We start from the raw sequence: 20,388 nt of genomic DNA, 5'->3' as shown, positions 1-20,388 counted from the left end.
GGAAAGGTGAGTTGGGGTGTTGCATAAAACCAGAGATTGAAATGAGCACAGATAAAGTTCCTTAAGTCAAATATGGAATAGACAAGAGCTACTCCTTGCTCAACGAAATGGACTCAACACCGCATATTAAACGCCTAAGAATGTACCTGACTAGTAAGTATCTTAAAACCTATGGATTGCTATGTCTCCGAAAGAGAATCAAGCATGTGTACAGGGGCATAAACGCAGCAGTGATAGGATTGGAGAGGTTCGGTGAGCAAATGAAGACCCTTTGAAGTCATACTGCATGGTACCCATTCCACGGGTTTCAACTACCCAGGTTTAAGGTATTCTTCCTTCAGTTAAAACATGCATGTGGAACCTAGAGTATGATCAACCATGTGATCGGGAGACGTGTTCAAATATGTCTCAGTTTTCGTACCCTGGTACTCGGGTGCAACATTCCAGACGCTTTACTAACACTCTCCCGACTTGGAGAGTCAGTCCCTTTAACCTCCTGTTTGGCCCAGTTTGCAATTTCTGCGGAAGATGAACAGGAATAGCGAGAACCAATGAGAGGCTAGCTGGAGGTGTCTGGACGGGCAAATTTAACTCTCATTTCCCACCAGGAAGAGGAATTAACCAAAGGCTCAGCATGCCGGGCCGGAACCAGATTAGGGCCTGAAGCCATCCTGCGGTGTTGCGGCCAGGTCACAAGAAAGCGAGTTGAAGAAAGGAGCTCAGGGGCACTGTAATTCACAAACCTGCAGAGTTATAAATGACAGCTATCGTCCAAAAATAGACTGAAGTAAGGCTGCCAAGAGGACTTGAAAGCGGGGCAGAATTGCAGGAAACCGATTTCAGGAGGTAGACTGGAATTGCATTGAAAGCATAGGAAAAGAGGCAGAACGTCCACAATGATGCACTTGGCCAAAAAGGGCGTATGCGTTTTTTCCTGAATATATTCAGGAAAAAACGCATACGCCCTTTTTGGCCAACCAAGCAAGCTTGCAAAGGAAATCTGCACTACAATGAAGTCTCACTTCCCCTCGGTCAAAAGGGCCATCTGAAAAAAGTGTAAAATCCAGAAAGGCAACAGGCCATTGAGAACTGGGAGCCTTGTTATGCTGATGGGCGGGATGTAAATTGCCAACAGACACTTGGGAGAAGTGTATGGTGTTTCCTGAAACATCTAAAAAACAAAGCAACAGAGCCTAGGGCACTTCCACTTATGGTCCTATAGCTTAGGGAAATTAAAATCAAAAAGACACAGCCACCCCAAAGTTTGGAACGGCTCTGTTTACAAGAACCTCGTTTACAGTACAAGTTCAACATCGCAGAAAGTGAAAAATGGATAAAGAAGTTGTGGTATTCACTTACAAAGCAATATCACTCAGCAATGAAATCTATGTCATCAGGCCCTTAGCATCGCAATGAGTGGATTCAGGTATGATGATTCTAACTGAAATAAGTCACACAGAAAAAGAAACATCATAAGATATCACTAATACACGGAATGTAAACTTGCCTACACAGGAACTGAATTACAGAACAGAACAGGGTCTCAAATTTAGAAAACCAACTTATGCTTGCTTAAGGGGAAAGGTGAGTTGGGGTGCTGCATAAAACCAGAGATTGAAATGAGCACAGATAAAGTTCCTTAAGCCAAATATGGAATAGACAAGAGCTACTCCTTGCTCAACGAAATGGACTCAACACCCCATATTAAACGCCTAAGAATGTTCCTGACTAGTAAGTATCTTAAAACCTATGGATTGCTATGTCTCCAAAAGAGAATCAAGCATGTGTACAGGGGCATAAACGCAGCAGTGATAGGATTGGAGAGGTTCGGTGAGCAAATGAAGACCCTTTGAAGTCATATTGCATGGTACCCATTCCACGGGTTTCAACTACCCAGGTTTAAGGTATTCTTCCTTCAGCTAAAACATGCATGTGGAACCCAAGTATGATCAACCATGTGATCGGGAGACGTGTTCAAATATGTCTCAGTTTTCCTCCCGTGGTACTCGGGTGCAACATTCCAGACGCTTTACTAACACTCTCCCCACTTGGAGAGTCAGCGCATTTAACCTCCTGTTTGGCCCAGTTTGCAATTTCTGCGGAAGATGAACAGGAATAGCGAGAACCAATGAGAGGCTAGCTGGAGGTGTCTGGACGGGCAAATTTAACTCTCATTTCCCACCAGGAAGAGGAAATAACCAAAGGCTCAGTGTGCCGTACCGGAACCAGATTAGGGCCTGAAGCCATCCTGCGGTGTTGCGGCCAGCTCAAAAGAAAGCGAGTTGAACAAAGGAGCTCAGGGGCACTGTAATTCACAAACCTGCAGAGTTATAAATGACAGCTATCGTCCAAAAATAGACTGAAGTAAGGCTGCCAAGAGGACTTGAAAGCGGGGCAGAATTGCAGGAAACCGATTTCAGGAGGTAGACTGGAATTGCATTGAAAGCATAGGAAAAGAGGCAGAACGTCCACAATGATGCACTTGGCCAAAAAGGGCGTATGCGTTTTTTCCTGAATATATTCAGGAAAAAACGCATACGCCCTTTTTGGCCAACCAAGCAAGCTTGCAAAGGAAATCTGCACTACAATGAAGTCTCACTTCCCCCCGGTCAAAAGGGCCATCTGAAAAAAGTGTAAAATCCAGAAAGGCAGGACAGGCCATGGAGAACTGGGAGCCTTGTTATGCTGATGGGCGGGATGTAAATTGCCAACAACCACTCGGGAGAAGTGTATGGTGTTTCCTGAAACATCTAAAAAACAAAGCAACAGAGCCTAGGGCACTTCCACTTATGGTCCTATAGCTTAGGGAAATTAAAATCAGAAAGACACAGCCACCCCAAAGTTTGGAACGGCTCTGTTTACAAGAACCTCGTTTACAGTACAAGTTCAACATCGCAGAAAGTGAAAAATGGATAAAGAACTTGTGGTACTTACATACAATGCAGTATCACTCAGCAATGAAATCTATGTCATGAGGCCCGTAGCAGCATAATGAGTAGATTCAGGTACGATGATTCTAACTGAAATAAGTCACACAGAAAAAGAAACATCATAAGATATCAGTAATACACGGAATGTAAACTTGGCTATACAGGAACTGAATTCCAAAACAGAACAGGGTCTCAAATTTAGAAAACCAACTTATGCTTGCTTAAGGGTAAAGGTGAGTTGGGTTGCTGCATAAAACCAGAGATTGAAATGAGCACAGATAAAGTTCCTTAAGCCAAATATGGAATAGACAAGAGCTACTCCTTGCTCAACGAAATGGACTCAACACCGCATATTAAACGCCTAAGAATGTACCTGACTAGTAAGTATCTTAAAACCTATGGATTGTTATGTCTCCAAAAGAGAATCAAGCATGTGTACAGTGGCATAAACACAGCAGTGATAGGATTGGAGAGGTTCGGTGAGTAAATGAAGACCCTTTGAAGTCATATTGCATGGTACCCATTCCCCGGGTTTCAACTACCCAGGTTTTAGGTATTCTTCCTTCAGCTAAAACATGCATGTGGAACCCAAGTATGATCAACCATGTGAACGGGAGACGTGTTCAAATATGTCTCAGTTTTCCTCCCCTGGTACTCGGGTGCAACATTCCAGACGCTTTACTAACACTCTCCCCACTTGGAGAGTCAGCGCCTTTAACCTCCTGTTTGGCCCAGTTTGCAATTTCTGCGGAAGATGAACAGGAATAGCGAGAACCAATGAGAGGCTAGCTGGAGGTGTCTGGACGGGCAAATTTAACTCTCATTTCCCACCAGGAAGAGGAAATAACCAAAGGCTCAGCGTGCCGTACCGGAACCAGATTAGGGCCTGAAGCCATCCTGCGGTGTTGCGGCCAGCTGAAAAGAAAGCGAGTTGAACAAAGGAGCTCAGGGGCACTGTAATTCACAAACCTGCAGAGTTATAAATGACAGCTATCGTCCAAAAATAGACTGAAATAAGGCTGCCAAGAGGACTTGAAAGCGGGGCAGAATTGCAGGAAACCGATTTCAGGAGGTAGACTGGAATTGCATTGAAAGCATAGGAAAAGAGGCAGAACGTCCACAATGATGCACTTGGCCAAAAAGGGCGTATGCGTTTTTTCCTGAATATATTCAGGAAAAAACGCATACGCCCTTTTTGGCCAACGAAGCAAGCTTGCAAAGGAAATCTGCACTACAATGAAGTCTCACTTCCCCCCGGTCAAAAGGGCCATCTGAAAAAAGTGTAAAATCCAGAAAGGCAGGACAGGCCATGGAGAACTGGGAGCCTTGTTATGCTGATGGGCGGGATGTAAATTGCCAACAGACACTCGGGAGAAGTGTATGGTGTTTCCTGAAACATCTAAAAAACAAAGCAACAGAACCTAGGGCACTTCCACTTATGGTCCTATAGCTTAGGGAAATTAAAATCAAAAAGACACAGCCACCCCAAAGTTTGGAACGGCTCTGTTTACAAGAACCTCGTTTACAGTACAAGTTCAACATCGCAGAAAGTGAAAAATGGATAAAGAAGTTGTGGTATTTACTTACAAAGCAATATCACTCAGCAATGAAATCTGTGTTATCAGGCCCGTAGCAGCACAATGAGTGGATTCAAGTATGATGATTCTAACTGAAGTAAGTCACACAGAAAAAGAAACATCATAAGATATCAGTAATACACGGAATGTAAACTTGGCTACACAGGAACTGAATTACAGAACAGAACAGGGACTCAAATTTAGAAAACCAACTTATGCTTGCTTAAGGGGAAAGGTGAGTTGGGGTGTTGCATAAAACCAGAGATTGAAATGAGCACAGATAAAGTTCCTTAAGCCAAATATGGAATAGACAAGAGCTACTCCTTGCTCAACGAAATGGACTCAACACCCCATATTAAACCCCTAAGAATGTACCTGACTAGTAAGTATCTTAAAACCTATGGATTGCTATGTCTCCAAAAGAGAATCAAGCGTGTGTACAGGGGAATAAACACAGCAGTGATAGGATTGGAGAGGTTCGGTGAGCAAATGAAGACCCTTTGAAGTTATATTGCATGGTACCCATTACACGGGTCTCAACTCTCCAGGTTTAAGGTATTCTTCCTTCAGCTAAAACATGCATGTGGAACCCAGAGTATGATCAACCATGTGAACGGGAGACGTGTTCAAATATGTCTCAGTTTTCCTCCCCTGGTACTCGGGTGCAACATTCCAGACGCTTTACTAACACTCTCCCGACTTGGAGAGTCATTCCCTTTAACCTCCTGTTTGGCCCAGTTTGCAATTTCTGCGGAAGATGAACAGGAATAGCGAGAACCAATGAGAGGCTAGCTGGAGGTGTCTGGACGGGCAAATTTAACTCTCATTTCCCACCAGGAAGAGGAATTAACCAAAGGCTCAGCATGCCGGGCCGGAACCAGATTAGGGCCTGAAGCCATCCTGCGGTGTTGCGGCCAGCTCAAAAGAAAGCGAGTTGAACAAAGGAGCTCAGGGGCACTGTAATTCACAAACCTGCAGAGTTATAAATGACAGCTATCGTCCAAAAATAGACTGAAGTAAGGCTGCCAAGAGGACTTGAAAGCGGGGCAGAATTGCAGGAAACCGATTTCAGGAGGTAGACTGGAATTGCATTGAAAGCATAGGAAAAGAGGCAGAACGTCCACAATGATGCACTTGGCCAAAAAGGGCGTATGCGTTTTTTCCTGAATATATTCAGGAAAAAACGCATACGCCCTTTTTGGCCAACCAAGCAAGCTTGCAAAGGAAATCTGCACTACAATGAAGTCTCACTTCCCCTCGGTCAAAAGGGCCATCTGAAAAAAGTGTAAAATCCAGAAAGGCAGGACAGGCCATGGAGAACTGGGAGCCTTGTTATGCTGATGGGCGGGATGTAAATTGCCAACAGACACTCGGGAGAAGTGTATGGTGTTTCCTGAAACATCTAAAAAACAAAGCAACAGAACCTAGGGCACTTCCACTTATGGTCCTATAGCTTAGGGAAATTAAAATCAAAAAGACACAGCCACCCCAAAGTTTGGAACGGCTCTGTTTACAAGAACCTCGTTTACAGTACAAGTTCAACATCGCAGAAAGTGAAAAATGGATAAAGAAGTTGTGGTATTTACTTACAAAGCAATATCACTCAGCAATGAAATCTGTGTCATCAGGCCCGTAGCAGCACAATGAGTGGATTCAAGTATGATGATTCTAACTGAAGTAAGTCACACAGAAAAAGAAACATCATAAGATATCAGTAATACACGGAATGTAAACTTGGCTACACAGGAACTGAATTACAGAACAGAACAGGGACTCAAATTTAGAAAACCAACTTATGCTTGCTTAAGGGGAAAGGTGAGTTGGGGTGTTGCATAAAACCAGAGATTGAAATGAGCACAGATAAAGTTCCTTAAGCCAAATATGGAATAGACAAGAGCTACTCCTTGCTCAACGAAATGGACTCAACACCGCATATTAAACGCCTAAGAATGTACCTGACTAGTAAGTATCTTAAAACCTATGGATTGCTATGTCTCCGAAAGAGAATCAAGCATGTGTACAGGGGCATAAACGCAGCAGTGATAGGATTGGAGAGGTTCGGTGAGCAAATGAAGACCCTTTGAAGTCATACTGCATGGTACCCATTCCACGGGTTTCAACTACCCAGGTTTAAGGTATTCTTCCTTCAGTTAAAACATGCATGTGGAACCTAGAGTATGATCAACCATGTGATCGGGAGACGTGTTCAAATATGTCTCAGTTTTCGTACCCTGGTACTCGGGTGCAACATTCCAGACGCTTTACTAACACTCTCCCGACTTGGAGAGTCAGTCCCTTTAACCTCCTGTTTGGCCCAGTTTGCAATTTCTGCGGAAGATGAACAGGAATAGCGAGAACCAATGAGAGGCTAGCTGGAGGTGTCTGGACGGGCAAATTTAACTCTCATTTCCCACCAGGAAGAGGAATTAACCAAAGGCTCAGCATGCCGGGCCGGAACCAGATTAGGGCCTGAAGCCATCCTGCGGTGTTGCGGCCAGGTCACAAGAAAGCGAGTTGAAGAAAGGAGCTCAGGGGCACTGTAATTCACAAACCTGCAGAGTTATAAATGACAGCTATCGTCCAAAAATAGACTGAAGTAAGGCTGCCAAGAGGACTTGAAAGCGGGGCAGAATTGCAGGAAACCGATTTCAGGAGGTAGACTGGAATTGCATTGAAAGCATAGGAAAAGAGGCAGAACGTCCACAATGATGCACTTGGCCAAAAAGGGCGTATGCGTTTTTTCCTGAATATATTCAGGAAAAAACGCATACGCCCTTTTTGGCCAACCAAGCAAGCTTGCAAAGGAAATCTGCACTACAATGAAGTCTCACTTCCCCTCGGTCAAAAGGGCCATCTGAAAAAAGTGTAAAATCCAGAAAGGCAACAGGCCATTGAGAACTGGGAGCCTTGTTATGCTGATGGGCGGGATGTAAATTGCCAACAGACACTTGGGAGAAGTGTATGGTGTTTCCTGAAACATCTAAAAAACAAAGCAACAGAGCCTAGGGCACTTCCACTTATGGTCCTATAGCTTAGGGAAATTAAAATCAAAAAGACACAGCCACCCCAAAGTTTGGAACGGCTCTGTTTACAAGAACCTCGTTTACAGTACAAGTTCAACATCGCAGAAAGTGAAAAATGGATAAAGAAGTTGTGGTATTCACTTACAAAGCAATATCACTCAGCAATGAAATCTATGTCATCAGGCCCTTAGCATCGCAATGAGTGGATTCAGGTATGATGATTCTAACTGAAATAAGTCACACAGAAAAAGAAACATCATAAGATATCACTAATACACGGAATGTAAACTTGCCTACACAGGAACTGAATTACAGAACAGAACAGGGTCTCAAATTTAGAAAACCAACTTATGCTTGCTTAAGGGGAAAGGTGAGTTGGGGTGCTGCATAAAACCAGAGATTGAAATGAGCACAGATAAAGTTCCTTAAGCCAAATATGGAATAGACAAGAGCTACTCCTTGCTCAACGAAATGGACTCAACACCCCATATTAAACGCCTAAGAATGTTCCTGACTAGTAAGTATCTTAAAACCTATGGATTGCTATGTCTCCAAAAGAGAATCAAGCATGTGTACAGGGGCATAAACGCAGCAGTGATAGGATTGGAGAGGTTCGGTGAGCAAATGAAGACCCTTTGAAGTCATATTGCATGGTACCCATTCCACGGGTTTCAACTACCCAGGTTTAAGGTATTCTTCCTTCAGCTAAAACATGCATGTTGAACCCAAGTATGATCAACCATGTGATCGGGAGACGTGTTCAAATATGTCTCAGTTTTCCTCCCCTGGTACTCGGGTGCAACATTCCAGACGCTTTACTAACACTCTCCCCACTTGGAGAGTCAGCGCCTTTAACCTCCTGTTTGGCCCAGTTTGCAATTTCTGCGGAAGATGAACAGGAATAGCGAGAACCAATGAGAGGCTAGCTGGAGGTGTCTGGACGGGCAAATTTAACTCTCATTTCCCACCAGGAAGAGGAAATAACCAAAGGCTCAGTGTGCCGTACCGGAACCAGATTAGGGCCTGAAGCCATCCTGCGGTGTTGCGGCCAGCTCAAAAGAAAGCGAGTTGAACAAAGGAGCTCAGGGGCACTGTAATTCACAAACCTGCAGAGTTATAAATGACAGCTATCGTCCAAAAATAGACTGAAGTAAGGCTGCCAAGAGGACTTGAAAGCGGGGCAGAATTGCAGGAAACCGATTTCAGGAGGTAGACTGGAATTGCATTGAAAGCATAGGAAAAGAGGCAGAACGTCCACAATGATGCACTTGGCCAAAAAGGGCGTATGCGTTTTTTCCTGAATATATTCAGGAAAAAACGCATACGCCCTTTTTGGCCAACGAAGCAAGCTTGCAAAGGAAATCTGCACTACAATGAAGTCTCACTTCCCCCCGGTCAAAAGGGCCATCTGAAAAAAGTGTAAAATCCAGAAAGGCAGGACAGGCCATGGAGAACTGGGAGCCTTGTTATGCTGATGGGCGGGATGTAAATTGCCAACAGACACTCGGGAGAAGTGTATGGTGTTTCCTGAAACATCTAAAAAACAAAGCAACAGAACCTAGGGCACTTCCACTTATGGTCCTATAGCTTAGGGAAATTAAAATCAAAAAGACACAGCCACCCCAAAGTTTGGAACGGCTCTGTTTACAAGAACCTCGTTTACAGTACAAGTTCAACATCGCAGAAAGTGAAAAATGGATAAAGAAGTTGTGGTATTTACTTACAAAGCAATATCACTCAGCAATGAAATCTGTGTCATCAGGCCCGTAGCAGCACAATGAGTGGATTCAAGTATGATGATTCTAACTGAAGTAAGTCACACAGAAAAAGAAACATCATAAGATATCAGTAATACACGGAATGTAAACTTGGCTACACAGGATCTGAATTACAGAACAGAACAGGGACTCAAATTTAGAAAACCAACTTATGCTTGCTTAAGGTGAAAGGTGAGTTGGGGTGTTGCATAAAACCAGAGATTGAAATGAGCACAGATAAAGTTCCTTAAGCCAAATATGGAATAGACAAGAGCTACTCCTTGCTCAACGAAATGGACTCAACACCCCATATTAAACCCCTAAGAATGTACCTGACTAGTAAGTATCTTAAAACCTATGGATTGCTATGTCTCCAAAAGAGAATCAAGCGTGTGTACAGGGGAATAAACACAGCAGTGATAGGATTGGAGAGGTTCGGTGAGCAAATGAAGACCCTTTGAAGTTATATTGCATGGTACCCATTACACGGGTCTCAACTCTCCAGGTTTAAGGTATTCTTCCTTCAGCTAAAACATGCATGTGGAACCCAGAGTATGATCAACCATGTGAACGGGAGACGTGTTCAAATATGTCTCAGTTTTCCTCCCCTGGTACTCGGGTGCAACATTCCAGACGCTTTACTAACACTCTCCCGACTTGGAGAGTCATTCCCTTTAACCTCCTGTTTGGCCCAGTTTGCAATTTCTGCGGAAGATGAACAGGAATAGCGAGAACCAATGAGAGGCTAGCTGGAGGTGTCTGGACGGGCAAATTTAACTCTCATTTCCCACCAGGAAGAGGAATTAACCAAAGGCTCAGCATGCCGGGCCGGAACCAGATTAGGGCCTGAAGCCATCCTGCGGTGTTGCGGCCAGCTCAAAAGAAAGCGAGTTGAAGAAAGGAGCTCAGGGGCACTGTAATTCACAAACCTGCAGAGTTATAAATGACAGCTATCGTCCAAAAATAGACTGAAGTAAGGCTGCCAAGAGGACTTGAAAGCGGGGCAGAATTGCAGGAAACCGATTTCAGGAGGTAGACTGGAATTGCATTGAAAGCATAGGAAAAGAGGCAGAACGTCCACAATGATGCACTTGGCCAAAAAGGGCGTATGCGTTTTTTCCTGAATATATTCAGGAAAAAACGCATACGCCCTTTTTGGCCAACCAAGCAAGCTTGCAAAGGAAATCTGCACTACAATGAAGTCTCACTTCCCCTCGGTCAAAAGGGCCATCTGAAAAAAGTGTAAAATCCAGAAAGGCAACAGGCCATTGAGAACTGGGAGCCTTGTTATGCTGATGGGCGGGATGTAAATTGCCAACAGACACTTGGGAGAAGTGTATGGTGTTTCCTGAAACATCTAAAAAACAAAGCAACAGAGCCTAGGGCACTTCCACTTATGGTCCTATAGCTTAGGGAAATTAAAATCAAAAAGACACAGCCACCCCAAAGTTTGGAACGGCTCTGTTTACAAGAACCTCGTTTACAGTACAAGTTCAACATCGCAGAAAGTGAAAAATGGATAAAGAAGTTGTGGTATTCACTTACAAAGCAATATCACTCAGCAATGAAATCTATGTCATCAGGCCCTTAGCATCGCAATGAGTGGATTCAGGTATGATGATTCTAACTGAAATAAGTCACACAGAAAAAGAAACATCATAAGATATCACTAATACACGGAATGTAAACTTGCCTACACAGGAACTGAATTACAGAACAGAACAGGGTCTCAAATTTAGAAAACCAACTTATGCTTGCTTAAGGGTAAAGGTGAGTTGGGGTGCTGCATAAAACCAGAGATTGAAATGAGCACAGATAAAGTTCCTTAAGCCAAATATGGAATAGACAAGAGCTACTCCTTGCTCAACGAAATGGACTCAACACCCCATATTAAACGCCTAAGAATGTTCCTGACTAGTAAGTATCTTAAAACCTATGGATTGCTATGTCTCCAAAAGAGAATCAAGCATGTGTACAGGGGCATAAACGCAGCAGTGATAGGATTGGAGAGGTTCGGTGAGCAAATGAAGACCCTTTGAAGTCATATTGCATGGTACCCATTCCACGGGTTTCAACTACCCAGGTTTAAGGTATTCTTCCTTCAGCTAAAACATGCATGTGGAACCTAGAGTATGATCAACCATGTGATCGGGAGACGTGTTCAAATATGTCTCAGTTTTCCTCCCCTGGTAATCGGGTGCAACATTCCAGACGCTTTACTAACACTCTCCCCACTTGGAGAGTCAGCGCCTTTAACCTCCTGTTTGGCCCAGTTTGCAATTTCTGCGGAAGATGAACAGGAATAGCGAGAACCAATGAGAGGCTAGCTGGAGGTGTCTGGACGGGCAAATTTAACTCTCATTTCCCACCAGGAAGAGGAAATAACCAAAGGCTCAGTGTGCCGTACCGGAACCAGATTAGGGCCTGAAGCCATCCTGCGGTGTTGCGGCCAGCTCAAAAGAAAGCGAGTTGAACAAAGGAGCTCAGGGGCACTGTAATTCACAAACCTGCAGAGTTATAAATGACAGCTATCGTCCAAAAATAGACTGAAGTAAGGCTGCCAAGAGGACTTGAAAGCGGGGCAGAATTGCAGGAAACCGATTTCAGGAGGTAGACTGGAATTGCATTGAAAGCATAGGAAAAGAGGCAGAACGTCCACAATGATGCACTTGGCCAAAAAGGGCGTATGCGTTTTTTCCTGAATATATTCAGGAAAAAACGCATACGCCCTTTTTGGCCAACGAAGCAAGCTTGCAAAGGAAATCTGCACTACAATGAAGTCTCACTTCCCCCCGGTCAAAAGGGCCATCTGAAAAAAGTGTAAAATCCAGAAAGGCAGGACAGGCCATGGAGAACTGGGAGCCTTGTTATGCTGATGGGCGGGATGTAAATTGCCAACAACCACTCGGGAGAAGTGTATGGTGTTTCCTGAAACATCTAAAAAACAAAGCAACAGAGCCTAGGGCACTTCCACTTATGGTCCTATAGCTTAGGGAAATTAAAATCAGAAAGACACAGCCACCCCAAAGTTTGGAACGGCTCTGTTTACAAGAACCTCGTTTACAGTACAAGTTCAACATCGCAGAAAGTGAAAAATGGATAAAGAACATGTGGTACTTACATACAATGCAGTATCACTCAGCAATGAAATCTATGTCATCAGGCCCGTAGCAGCATAATGAGTAGATTCAGGTACGATGATTCTAACTGAAATAAGTCACACAGAAAAAGAAACATCATAAGATATCAGTAATACACGGAATGTAAACTTGGCTATACAGGAACTGAATTCCAAAACAGAACAGGGTCTCAAATTTAGAAAACCAACTTATGCTTGCTTAAGGGTAAAGGTGAGTTGGGTTGCTGCAAAAAACCAGAGATTGAAATGAGCACAGATAAAGTTCCTTAAGCCAAATATGGAATAGACAAGAGCTACTCCTTGCTCAACGAAATGGACTCAACACCGCATATTAAACGCCTAAGAATGTACCTGACTAGTAAGTATCTTAAAACCTATGGATTGTTATGTCTCCAAAAGAGAATCAAGCATGTGTACAGTGGCATAAACACAGCAGTGATAGGATTGGAGAGGTTCGGTGAGTAAATGAAGACCCTTTGAAGTCATATTGCATGGTACCCATTCCCCGGGTTTCAACTACCCAGGTTTTAGGTATTCTTCCTTCAGCTAAAACATGCATGTGGAACCCAAGTATGATCAACCATGTGAACGGGAGACGTGTTCAAATATGTCTCAGTTTTCCTCCCCTGGTACTCGGGTGCAACATTCCAGACGCTTTACTAACACTCTCCCCACTTGGAGAGTCAGCGCCTTTAACCTCCTGTTTGGCCCAGTTTGCAATTTCTGCGGAAGATGAACAGGAATAGCGAGAACCAATGAGAGGCTAGCTGGAGGTGTCTGGACGGGCAAATTTAACTCTCATTTCCCACCAGGAAGAGGAAATAACCAAAGGCTCAGCGTGCCGTACCGGAACCAGATTAGGGCCTGAAGCCATCCTGCGGTGTTGCGGCCAGCTGAAAAGAAAGCGAGTTGAAGAAAGGAGCTCAGGGGCACTGTAATTCACAAACCTGCAGAGTTATAAATGACAGCTATCGTCCAAAAATAGACTGAAGTAAGGCTGCCAAGAGGACTTGAAAGCGGGGCAGAATTGCAGGAAACCGATTTCAGGAGGTAGACTGGAATTGCATTGAAAGCATAGGAAAAGAGGCAGAACGTCCACAATGATGCACTTGGCCAAAAAGGGCGTATGCGTTTTTTCCTGAATATATTCAGGAAAAAACGCATACGCCCTTTTTGGCCAACCAAGCAAGCTTGCAAAGGAAATCTGCACTACAATGAAGTCTCACTTCCCCCCGGTCAAAAGGGCCATCTGAAAAAAGTGTAAAATCCAGAAAGGCAGGACAGGCCATGGAGAACTGGGAGCCTTGTTATGCTGATGGGCGGGATGTAAATTGCCAACAGACACTCGGGAGAAGTGTATGGTGTTTCCTGAAACATCTAAAAAACAAAGCAACAGAACCTAGGGCACTTCCACTTATGGTCCTATAGCTTAGGGAAATTAAAATCAAAAAGACACAGCCACCCCAAAGTTTGGAACGGCTCTGTTTACAAGAACCTCGTTTACAGTACAAGTTCAACATCGCAGAAAGTGAAAAATGGATAAAGAAGTTGTGGTATTTACTTACAAAGCAATATCACTCAGCAATGAAATCTGTGTCATCAGGCCCGTAGCAGCACAATGAGTGGATTCAAGTATGATGATTCTAACTGAAGTAAGTCACACAGAAAAAGAAACATCATAAGATATCAGTAATACACGGAATGTAAACTTGGCTACACAGGAACTGAATTACAGAACAGAACAGGGACTCAAATTTAGAAAACCAACTTATGCTTGCTTAAGGGGAAAGGTGAGTTGGGGTGTTGCATAAAACCAGAGATTGAAATGAGCACAGATAAAGTTCCTTAAGTCAAATATGGAATAGACAAGAGCTACTCCTTGCTCAACGAAATGGACTCAACACCGCATATTAAACGCCTAAGAATGTACCTGACTAGTAAGTATCTTAAAACCTATGGATTGCTATGTCTCCGAAAGAGAATCAAGCATGTGTACAGGGGCATAAACGCAGCAGTGATAGGATTGGAGAGGTTCGGTGAGCAAATGAAGACCCTTTGAAGTCATACTGCATGGTACCCATTCCACGGGTTTCAACTACCCAGGTTTAAGGTATTCTTCCTTCAGTTAAAACATGCATGTGGAACCTAGAGTATGATCAACCATGTGATCGGGAGACGTGTTCAAATATGTCTCAGTTTTCGTACCCTGGTACTCGGGTGCAACATTCCAGACGCTTTACTAACACTCTCCCGACTTGGAGAGTCAGTCCCTTTAACCTCCTGTTTGGCCCAGTTTGCAATTTCTGCGGAAGATGAAGAGGAATAGCGAGAACCAATGAGAGGCTAGCTGGAGGTGTCTGGACGGGCAAATTTAACTCTCATTTCCCACCAGGAAGAGGAATTAACCAAAGGCTCAGCATGCCGGGCCGGAACCAGATTAGGGCCTGAAGCCATCCTGCGGTGTTGCGGCCAGGTCACAAGAAAGCGAGTTGAAGAAAGGAGCTCAGGGGCACTGTAATTCACAAACCTGCAGAGTTATAAATGACAGCTATCGTCCAAAAATAGACTGAAGTAAGGCTGCCAAGAGGACTTGAAAGCGGGGCAGAATTGCAGGAAACCGATTTCAGGAGGTAGACTGGAATTGCATTGAAAGCATAGGAAAAGAGGCAGAACGTCCACAATGATGCACTTGGCCAAAAAGGGCGTATGCGTTTTTTCCTGAATATATTCAGGAAAAAACGCATACGCCCTTTTTGGCCAACCAAGCAAGCTTGCAAAGGAAATCTGCACTACAATGAAGTCTCACTTCCCCCCGGTCAAAAGGGCCATCTGAAAAAAGTGTAAAATCCAGAAAGGCAACAGGCCATTGAGAACTGGGAGCCTTGTTATGCTGATGGGCGGGATGTAAATTGCCAACAGACACTTGGGAGAAGTGTATGGTGTTTCCTGAAACATCTAAAAAACAAAGCAACAGAGCCTAGGGCACTTCACTTATGGTCCTATAGCTTAGGGAAATTAAAATCAAAAAGACACAGCCACCCCAAAGTTTGGAACGGCTCTGTTTACAAGAACCTCGTTTACAGTACAAGTTCAACATCGCAGAAAGTGAAAAATGGATAAAGAAGTTGTGGTATTTACTTACAAAGCAATATCACTCAGCAATGAAATCTGTGTCATCAGGCCCGTAGCAGCACAATGAGTGGATTCAGGTATGATGATTCTAACTGAAGTAAGTCACACAGAAAAAGAAACATCATAAGATATCAGTAATACACGGAATGTAAACTTGGCTACACAGGAACTGAATTACAGAACAGAACAGGGACTCAAATTTAGAAAACCAACTTATGCTTGCTTAAGGGTAAAGGTGAGTTGGGTTGCTGCATAAAACCAGAGATTGAAATGAGCACAGATAAAGTTCCTTAAGTCAAATATGGAATAGACAAGAGCTACTCCTTGCTCAACGAAATGGACTCAACACCGCATATTAAACGCCTAAGAATGTACCTGACTAGTAAGTATCTTAAAACCTATGGATTGCTATGTCTCCGAAAGAGAATCAAGCATGTGTACAGGGGCATAAACGCAGCAGTGATAGGATTGGAGAGGTTCGGTGAGCAAATGAAGACCCTTTGAAGTCATATTGCATGGTACCCATTCCACGGGTTTCAACTACCCAGGTTTAAGGTATTCTCCCTTCAGCTAAAACATGCATGTGGAACCCAGAGTATGATCAACCATGTGAACGGGAGACGTGTTCAAATATGTCTCAGTTTTCCTCCCCTGGTACTCGGGTGCAACATTCCAGACGCTTTACTAACACTCTCCCGACTTGGAGAGTCAGTCCCTTTAACCTCCTGTTTGGTCCAGTTTGCAATTTCTGCGGAAGATGAAGAGGAATAGCGAGAACCAATGAGAGGCTAGCTGGAGGTGTCTGGACGGGCAAATTTAACTCTCATTTCCCACCAGGAAGAGGAATTAACCAAAGGCTCAGCATGCCGGGCCGGAACCAGATTAGGGCCTGAAGCCATCCTGCGGTGTTGCGGCCAGCTCACAAGAAAGCGAGTTGAAGAAAGGAGCTCAGGGGCACTGTAATTCACAAACCTGCAGAGTTATAAATGACAGCTATCGTCCAAAAATAGACTGAAGTAAGGCTGCCAAGAGGACTTGAATGCGGGGCAGAATTGCAGGAAACCGATTTCAGGAGGTAGACTGGAATTGCATTGAAAGCATAGGAAAAGAGGCAGAACGTCCACAATGATGCACTTGGCCAAAAAGGGCGTATGCGTTTTTTCCTGAATATATTCAGGAAAAAACGCATACGCCCTTTTTGGCCAACCAAGCAAGCTTGCAAAGGAAATCTGCACTACAATGAAGTCTCACTTCCCCCCGGTCAAAAGGGCCATCTGAAAAAAGTGTAAAATCCAGAAAGGCAACAGGCCATTGAGAACTGGGAGCCTTGTTATGCTGATGGGCGGGATGTAAATTGCCAACAGACACTTGGGAGAAGTGTATGGTGTTTCCTGAAACATCTAAAAAACAAAGCAACAGAGCCTAGGGCACTTCCACTTATGGTCCTATAGCTTAGGGAAATTAAAATCAAAAAGACACAGCCACCCCAAAGTTTGGAACGGCTCTGTTTACAAGAACCTCGTTTACAGTACAAGTTCAACATCGCAGAAAGTGAAAAATGGATAAAGAAGTTGTGGTATTCACTTACAAAGCAATATCACTCAGCAATGAAATCTGTGTCATCAGGCCCTTAGCATCGCAATGCGTGGATTCAGGTATGATGATTCTAACTGAAATAAGTCACACAGAAAAAGAAACATCATAAGATATCACTAATACACGGAATGTAAACTTGCCTACACAGGAACTGAATTACAGAACAGAACAGGGTCTCAAATTTAGAAAACCAACTTATGCTTGCTTAAGGTTAAAGGTGAGTTGGGGTGCTGCATAAAACCAGAGATTGAAATGAGCACAGATAAAGTTCCTTAAGCCAAATATGGAATAGACAAGAGCTACTCCTTGCTCAACGAAATGGACTCAACACCCCATATTAAACGCCTAAGAATGTTCCTGACTAGTAAGTATCTTAAAACCTATGGATTGCTATGTCTCCAAAAGAGAATCAAGCATGTGTACAGGGGCATAAACGCAGCAGTGATAGGATTGGAGAGGTTCGGTGAGCAAATGAAGACCCTTTGAAGTCATATTGCATGGTACCTATTCCACGGGTTTCAACTACCCAGGTTTAAGGTATTCTTCCTTCAGCTAAAACATGCATGTGGAACCTAGAGTATGATCAACCATGTGATCGGGAGACGTGTTCAAATATGTCTCAGTTTTCGTACCCTGGTACTTGGGTGCAACATTCCAGACGCTTTACTAACACTCTCCCGACTTGGAGAGTCAGTCCCTTTAACCTCCTGTTTGGCCCAGTTTGCAATTTCTGCGGAAGATGAACAGGAATAGCGAGAACCAATGAGAGGCTAGCTGGAGGTGTCTGGACGGGCAAATTTAACTCTCATTTCCCACCAGGAAGAGGAATTAACCAAAGGCTCAGCGTGCCGTGCCGGAACCAGATTAGGTCCTGAAGCCATCCTGCGGTGTTGCGGCCAGGTCACAAGAAAGCGAGTTGAAGAAAGGAGCTCAGGGGCACTGTAATTCACAAACCTGCAGAGTTATAAATGACAGCTATCGTCCAAAAATAGACTGAAGTAAGGCTGCCAAGAGGACTTGAAAGCGGGGCAGAATTGCAGGAAACCGATTTCAGGAGGTAGACTGGAATTGCATTGAAAGCATAGGAAAAGAGGCAGAACGTCCACAATGATGCACTTGGCCAAAAAGGGCGTATGCGTTTTTTTCCTGAATATATTCAGGAAAAAACGCATACGCCCTATTTGGCCAACCAAGCAAGCTTGCAAAGGAAATCTGCACTACAATGAAGTCTCACTTCCCCCCGGTCAAAAGGGCCATCTGAAAAAAGTGTAAAATCCAGAAAGGCAGGACAGGCCATGGAGAACTGGGAGCCTTGTTATGCTGATGGGCGGGATGTAAATTGCCAACAACCACTCGGGAGAAGTGTATGGTGTTTCCTAAAACATCTAAAAAACAAAGCAACAGAGCCTAGGGCACTTCCACTTATGGTCCTATAGATTAGGGAAATTAAAATCAAAAAGACACAGCCACCCCAAAGTTTGGAACGGCTCTGTTTACAAGAACCTCATTTACAGTACAAGTTCAACATCGCAGAAAGTGAAAAATGGATAAAGAAGTTGTGGTATTTACTTACAAAGCAATATCACTCAGCAATGAAATCTGTGTCATCAGGCCCGTAGCAGCACAATGAGTGGATTCAGGTATGATGATTCTAACTGAAATAAGTCACACAGAAAAAGAAACATCATAAGATATCAGTAATACACGGAATGTAAACTTGGCTACACAGGAACTGAATTACAGAACAGAACAGGGTCTCAAATTTAGAAAACCAACTTATGCTTGCTTAAGGGGAAAGGTGAGTTGGGGTGCTGCATAAAACCAGAGATTGAAATGAGCACAGATAAAGTTCCTTAAGCCAAATATGGAATAGACAAGAGCTACTCCTTGCTCAACGAAATGGACTCAACACCCCATATTAAACGCCTAAGAATGTTCCTGACTAGTAAGTATCTTAAAACCTATGGATTGCTATGTCTCCAAAAGAGAATCAAGCATGTGTACAGGGGCATAAACGCAGCAGTGATAGGATTGGAGAGGTTCGGTGTGCAAATGAAGACACTTTGAAGTCATATTGCATGGTACCCATTCCACGGGTTTCAACTACCCAGGTTTAAGGTATTCTTCCTTCAGCTAAAACATGCATGTGGAACCTAGAGTATGATCAACCATGTGATCGGGAGACGTGTTCAAATATGTCTCAGTTTTCGTACCCTGGTACTTGGGTGCAACATTCCAGACGCTTTACTAACACTCTCCCCACTTGGAGAGTCAGTCCCTTTAACCTCCTGTTTGGCCCAGTTTGCAATTTCTGCGGAAGATGAACAGGAATAGCGAGAACCAATGAGAGGCTAGCTGGAGGTGTCTGGACGGGCAAATTTAACTCTCATTTCCCACCAGGAAGAGGAATTAACCAAAGGCTCAGCGTGCCGTGCCGGAACCAGATTAGGTCCTGAAGCCATCCTGCGGTGTTGCGGCCAGGTCACAAGAAAGCGAGTTGAAGAAAGGAGCTCAGGGGCACTGTAATTCACAAACCTGCAGAGTTATAAATGACAGCTATCGTCCAAAAATAGACTGAAGTAAGGCTGCCAAGAGGACTTGAAAGCGGGGCAGAATTGCAGGAAACCGATTTCAGGAGGTAGACTGGAATTGCATTGAAAGCATAGGAAAAGAGGCAGAACGTCCACAATGATGCACTTGGCCAAAAAGGGCGTATGCGTTTTTTTCCTGAATATATTCAGGAAAAAACGCATACGCCCTATTTGGCCAACCAAGCAAGCTTGCAAAGGAAATCTGCACTACAATGAAGTCTCACTTCCCCCCGGTCAAAAGGGCCATCTGAAAAAAGTGTAAAATCCAGAAAGGCAGGACAGGCCATGGAGAACTGGGAGCCTTGTTATGCTGATGGGCGGGATGTAAATTGCCAACAACCACTCGGGAGAAGTGTATGGTGTTTCCTGAAACATCTAAAAAACAAAGCAACAGAGCCTAGGGCACTTCCACTTATGGTCCTATAGCTTAGGGAAATTAAAATCAAAAAGACACAGCCACCCCAAAGTTTGGAACGGCTCTGTTTACAAGAACCTCATTTACAGTACAAGTTCAACATCGCAGAAAGTGAAAAATGGATAAAGAAGTTGTGGTATTTACTTACAAAGCAATATCACTCAGCAATGAAATCTGTGTCATCAGGCCCGTAGCAGCACAATGAGTGGATTCAGGTATGATGATTCT

At 43.9% G+C, this 20,388-nt stretch overlaps 1 long non-coding RNA gene across 7 annotated transcripts in view; it reads right to left on the bottom strand.

The window, feature by feature from the left end:
• LOC307190093 overlaps positions 1-20,388 on the bottom strand; it is a 1,314,632-nt gene that overhangs the window by 161,318 nt on the left and 1,132,926 nt on the right. Inside the window, exon 5 of one of the 7 annotated variants that reach the window (XR_013829380.1) lies at positions 2,951-3,016. The exons of 5 other annotated variants lie outside the window; for them this stretch is intronic. This is a non-coding gene — a long non-coding RNA (uncharacterized lncRNA). Of the gene's footprint in view, positions 1-2,950; positions 3,017-17,202; positions 17,229-20,388 lie in introns of those variants that run through there. One more of the 7 variants, XR_013829381.1, reaches the window with a different exon arrangement.

The sequence above is a fragment of the Stenella coeruleoalba genome (genome assembly GCF_951394435.1).
Source record: "Stenella coeruleoalba genome assembly, chromosome: 8".
NCBI classification, from domain to species: domain Eukaryota; kingdom Metazoa; phylum Chordata; class Mammalia; order Artiodactyla; family Delphinidae; genus Stenella; species Stenella coeruleoalba.
Note: the sequence above shows the minus strand (reverse complement) of the source record. Positions and strands in the feature narration are given on the sequence as shown.